The sequence below is a fragment of the Marmota monax genome, unplaced genomic scaffold (assembly GCF_021218885.2).
Source record: "Marmota monax isolate L192 unplaced genomic scaffold, Marmota_monax_Labrador192_F-V1.1 WCK01_AAM20220418_F8-fsc00020, whole genome shotgun sequence".
NCBI lineage: Eukaryota > Metazoa > Chordata > Mammalia > Rodentia > Sciuridae > Marmota > Marmota monax.
The window spans coordinates 14,872,698-14,878,697 of NW_026692912.1; the positions used below are offsets into that span (position 1 = coordinate 14,872,698).

The 6,000-nt window shown below is 50.3% G+C and overlaps 1 protein-coding gene across 10 annotated transcripts in view; it reads right to left on the bottom strand.

The window, feature by feature from the left end:
- Positions 1–4,669, bottom strand: part of Ggta1 (glycoprotein alpha-galactosyltransferase 1 (inactive)) — a 62,652-nt gene extending 57,983 nt beyond the window's left edge. For 6 of the 10 annotated variants that reach the window (XM_058581684.1, XM_058581680.1, XM_058581683.1 and 3 more), the window contains exon 1: positions 4,538–4,669. The gene's annotated coding sequence lies outside the window, so the exon portion shown is untranslated. Of the gene's footprint in view, positions 1–3,384; positions 3,998–4,245; positions 4,378–4,537 lie in introns of those variants that run through there. The other 4 variants (XM_046451522.2, XM_046451518.2, XM_058581677.1 and 1 more) reach the window with 3 other exon arrangements.
- Positions 4,670–6,000: the final 1,331 nt, after the last annotated feature.

The following is a 6,000-nucleotide window of genomic DNA, read 5'->3' on the forward strand; positions in this document are numbered from 1 at the left end:
GATCAGCCATTCTGAAAGCATTAAATTGAAAATTCCAGAAATAAGCAAGTCATAAGTTTTCAACTGTGTACTACTGAAATGTGCATGCTAGTACAAGAAGAAATCTACCGCCATCCCACATTGTCCATCCCAGGATGTGAAGCATCCTTCATCCAGTATCTCCCCCACTGTATATATGTCTGACTTTAGTTACTAAGTAGCTAGAGGAAAAAACATAGTGTCCATAGGGTTTGGTACTGTCCAAGATTTCAGGCATCCACTGGGGGTCTTGGACTCTATCCCCCACAGATTAGGGATCACTAGTCTATTAGCAAACACTTGGTCAATTGGATTATTGTTTCCAAATATTCATTCCCTGCCAATAGGCAAAGTATACATCTCTATCGAGTTGACTTTGGATCTGGTTATATGACTGACTATGACCAGTAGAAAGTGGGAAATGGCAGAATGGAAGCTTTAAGAGGTATCATATCATCTCTTTCTTATTCCAGCTTTCACCATAAAACAGTATATACCAGACAGAAGCATCTCCCTCAGCTTGGGCTCCAGAATGAGAAGCCACTTGGAGCAAATTTTTGATCTCTCCGGCACCTAGAGCAAAGCCACAAAACCATGCCCTACAACTGTACTGCAGCTAATGCCTTGTGTGAATAATAAACAAACAGCTCAGAAGCTAAGCTTGGGGTTGTTTGTTATGCAGCATGATCGCATCAAAAGCTAAATGATACACGCTTATACATGAATGTAAATCCACACGTGCCATGACAAGGAGTTGTGAGCTGTGGGGAATCAACAAAGAATGTTCTCATTGGTGAGTCTTTGCATCTTACGCACAACCAGTTTCACAGAAGGAGACAATCCATTCTACTTCAAAGTCATCTCTCCCCATTGCCTCCTGCTCCTCCTAGCACCTGGTTTTATCCACCATCCCTTCCCTCTCCTGGACTGAATCCTTCCCCTGAACCTATTCTTCACCAGTCTTTTCCATTTTAAAAATCCTTTCCTTTACCCTGTCTCCCTACAGCTCCCTACAGTTAAGTCTCTCTCCTGACCTTCTCAAATAAACTTCTTAAAAGAACTGACTGCACTGTCTCCATATCTTACCTTCTCACCTACCAGCCATCTAGCTTACTAGTGCTTCACCAAACCAGAACTGCTCCTAATCTCCTTATTGCCCAATCCAACTTCCAGGCTTTACTTGCGTAGACTGCTTTCCATCATTTGGCATGGAACTCAGTTCATTATCATCCCCCACCTTAATTGCTCAGCTTCTGAGCATGCATCAGTGACCCATGATAGAAAGCCACCGTGAGATAATGAATTCTTTCCTGGTCTTGTTGAGTTTACAGAGCCTTGCAACATACAAGAAGAAATACTCCAGGGGCAGTTAAACATGGATTGGGAGCCCAACATGTGAGGTGAGATGAATGCTGCAGAAGTCACATCTAAAACTATGAGCATTCCTCAACTTGCCCAGTTTGTAGAATATGTAAAGTACCAAGTCTGTAAATCCCCACTGATACACAGAGGCCTCGCCGGAGCCCAGAAATCCCTATTCCTGTGGTCACCGTGCAACCACCACTTGGTTCCTTCTCTGCTAAATCATGGTGCACAGTGGCTCTCACACCACCATCTCATATTTCACCCCTGCTCATTCTGTCTTCTCCAAAAATTAAAATTTGATTAGAAAAACAGAAAGTAAAAATCACTAACCAGTTCATCAAAATAGCTAAAATCAAAAATACTGTCAGTCAAATACTGTCAAAAATCAAAAATACTGTCAATCAAATACTGTCAAAAATCAAAAATACTGTCAATCAAATACTGTCAAAAATCAAAAATACTGTCAATCAAATACTGTCGAGAAAAACATTCCTAGTTGTCACATATTGCAGGTGTCCCAGAAACTCCACTCCCAGACTTGCACAAGAATGATCACATAATAGCGTCAAACTGGAAATAAGCAAGATATTCATTAGCAGAAGAGACAAACTGAGGTATATCCACACCTCGGAATACGATTCAGCATTAACAAAGTGCAGTTTGTTTCACATACAAAACATCACACCCAGTGATGTGATGTGAGACCTGAAAGAGTACATTCCAACAACAGGCAAAATTAATCAGTAAGAAAATCAGAAAATGGGGGCCTCACAGGGTAGAAGAAAAATTAACTGGAAATAGGAATTTTCTAGACTGACGCAGGTAAATATTTATGTCTCATTTGGGGCGGCTACACAGATGGAAACAACTTCAAAACTCATGGAACAAAACTCTTCAGATTGGTGGATTTTAGCATATGTAAATTATACTTTAGTTAAAAATTTAAAAATAAGCAACTATAAACAATCACCAAAATAAAAAGAAAGCACGGGGCAGAAAACATTCATATTCAAACAAAATACTATTTCTGCTATAAATGCACCTGTATAAATGCCTAGTTAATACATTTCCCCGTTCAGCCATTGTCCCCCACCCCTACCCTGATCTGGATGACATCTGTCCCTTAGCCATTTTATAGTCATCCTGAGATATGCTGAAATGGAAGAACTCAAGCCTTAGAGCCAGGCGGAAATGTATTCAAATCCCATCTGCGATTTAATAGCGGAGGGGCCGCTAGTGGGTTACTCGCTCTCTGTTGAATCTTCATCTCCTCCACTATAAACCGGGTTAGTGGTGCCTAGCACACCCTGTTAGGCTGGGAAACCTGTGAGACCAACCCATATTTTAAAGTCCCACTAAAGGCCTGGAAGTACAGAGATTGCGAGTCATTTCTTCTCTCAGAAGGTTAGGAAGGCAGCCGAGGAGCCCTGGAGTTTAAATATAGGTGAGCTGGTGCCAAGAGCTGGGGGAAGCGGCTGCCAGAATCACCACGGCCAGGGAAGGCCACTGCTGGCCTAGGACTCCAGAGACAGGTTTCCCAGCAAGGTTCAACCACTGGAAGCCCTTCCCCTAATTGCTTTGCAGACCTTTGACCTCAGACCCTTGATCTCATAAAATGACCAGAGAAGAAGGTATAAGGACACCTTCCCAAACACCCTCTGGAACTCACCAAAACAAAGAAGAGATAAAGGTGGACCTGAACTGGTTTTGTCAGAAATGAGAATGGGGGTGGGGTGGGGCAGAGCCCTGCCTTCTAGGTTCCCCTCCCCCACGCTGATGCTAGGCCTTCTGGGACACAATTTGAAATCTCCTGGAGCAGGAAATCCCTAGGGAGTCTTTCAGCTCTGCCTTATTCAGCCATTGAACATCTGTTACCTGTAACAGATAACTTAGACCTGCATCCTGCCCCATCTGGTAAGAGAGGCAAGATACTTCCCCCCAGAAGGTAGAAAAAGTGCTTAGTGTAGCCAGAAAAGCAGAGAAGTTAATCACGTCCTTTACCTCAGTCCCATTCAGGTCCTGGCCTCTGGCAATACACTTTGCATTTGCTTCCTGGGAACAAGGTCTCCAGCATAATCTATTTCTCAGTGGAGGAACCTGCGGGTCTGCCTGGGAAATCGTCTGCCTGCAAAAGCAGCAAGGCCAGGCCTCCACCCAGCATCTCCTGCCTCCTGAGACACACCTATTCCCAGGTACAATGAAGGAGGCAGCCAGGCCTGCTCAGGAGCCAGAAGGAGTGGGCGCAAACTGCAAGCAAAGCCACAAAGCCTGGGTCTCAGTTCCTTCCTGGGGGGAGGAGCAGCACTGACACCCTCTGCCCCGCCCCCACCCGCCAGAGGGAAAAATCGGGGAATCTCAAGTTGCTCTGCTTTCTCTCTCTGCGCGCTAACATTTTCCCTCCTTTACTGTTTCTTGGATGCTTTTCAAGAGTTTGTGCAATCATTCTGTTTAGCTGTTTTCCTGCCATTTCCAAACGCGGGGTGGTGTCCTTCTTGAGAGGGAAAGAGGTAGTTTGAAAAGTTGAAGGGACCCTTTGCCTCCCTTCACCCCCACCCCCTGCAGCAAGCACTTTGGCTGCCCAAGTTATAGTGTCCGAAACTTTCCGCAGGCTGGGTTTGGGTTTGGCCCTTGGCTCTGCGAAACCCTGCTCTCCGGGTTGAGGCACCGCTCATTTTACGCCCACCCCAGTCCCCTTTCCCAGAGGTACCCCCTTCCCATCGTGTCTCGGGCAAGAACCAGTCTCTGTCCTGCCGGGACAGACACCTCCTGCCTTTCAGGACTTCATGGGAGGGTCATAACCTGTGCTCCCCGCGAGCTCCCTCTCGTGCCATCCCTACCCTACGAACGCCAGGAGGGGCAGACCTGGGTCCGCAGTCTTGCAGGCGGTAATCTCCAAGGCTGGACAGAGGCAGAGACAGGCACAGTCTGGCGACAGACCGGATCAGATCTGGGCACCAGAGCAAACCACCAGAACAAAAGCTAGGGCCAGAGGCAGGGCAGGCACCGGGCAGGGCTGGAGCAGCGGCCCGCCCCGCTCCCCCACCCCGCCACCTCCGCCACCCACGCGCGGAACCCGGAGCCTGGCCACTCAGCGCCAGGCTCCCCACGCGCGGCTCTCAGCTTCGGGGCTGGACCGGCGCCCCGGGGGACCCACCTGATCCTCTGAACCTGAGCGCCAGGGCCCGCGCGCGGCCGCGGGCGCTCGGGGCAGGAACGCGCCCTCGGCGGGTGGTCCCGGCGGCGCCCTCCGCTGACCGAAATGTCGCCGCGCCGCCTGGGCCGGAGGCGGCGGGGCGTGCCAGGGCGGGGTGCGCGCCCTCCCTCCCGCGTGGGCCCGTGGCGGGCCGGCGCCTCCTCCTGGCCGCGGGCAGCAGGCAGCAGGCAGCAGGCAGCAGGCTGCGGGCAGGGGCGCGAGGAGCCGGCGTGCGCTGGACAGCGAGCGCGCTCCCGTCCCGCCGGCCGTGCCAAGCCAGTCCCCGCCCCGGACACCGGCAGCTAGGAGGCCGGCCGCCCGGGCGCGCGAGGGCGAGGGCGTGTGTGTCGCCTGCTGGGGAGGGGATGGTGTTTGTTTCATTTTCACTCAGGCAGAAAAAAGCCTGAAACCAGCAGAAAAGAAAATAAAGTCCCCGGTGAGGGTTGCTGAACCTCTTCTGCCTTTGCAGGCCCGCACGTGGTGATGATGGTGGCGGCCGAGAAGGGATCGGGCGGAGTGCGAGGGGGGCCGTTGAGGGGTGATCATCGGAGGGTGGGGTGGGATCTGTCACCCTTTACTGCGGGGAGGGGCTCGGGGGCCCTGGAGCACAGCCAAATGCTGGGAAACTGACAGCCTGGGAGGTCGGGTCCACCGTGTGCTTCCCAGGGAAGGAAAAGGGCAGATAAAGACAGCAACAGGCTGGGAGGGCTGCTCTGGTGCCTCTGCTGGGGATGGGGTGGGGAGTCCCCCGAGTCCTGAGCTCCGGAAGTGAGCGGCTGGTCATCGGGCACTTAGCGCAGGGCCTGCCTCTGTTCATCCACAGACTCCATGGTCTTTGAGCCCAGAGTTCCTCAAACAGCCTCAGGGATTCTCTTCTAGAATTATTTAGAAGACAAGCAAAGAAATTTCTACTTCAGAGTTTGTGTTTCGTGGTTCACTTCCAGTGAATTGATGGAGGCACTTCAGGCTGCCTTCATTTAACTTGTCCCATACTGCTAAGGACAGTGGCCACCCTTGAGCTCATATAGATTTACATTACTGGTAGAAAACTCAAATTTTTCTTTGCCAGGATTATTTGCCATTGAACATCATTTTCATAGGCTAAGAAATTAGCTTCTTAAATAATTGAATGTGTTGGAACTGTAACTTGACCCAGTGTGAATGGCACAGAGCATGGGATGACATATAATGTCAGTTGTCTCAGGAACAGAGGCCTGGTTGAGAGACAGGACACACAGAGCCAGGACAGGACAGGTGATGTCACGGAACTTCAGAGAATGGAGTTTCCTGGTGGGCCCACAGAGTACAGTGGTGGGAGAATCTAACCACCAGCCCCACATAGCCTCTCAGGAATGAGGAGCTCACGCTGCCAGCACAATGGGCCCTTTGCTAGAGGATAAATTGCGCCATTATTGTCTTTTGTG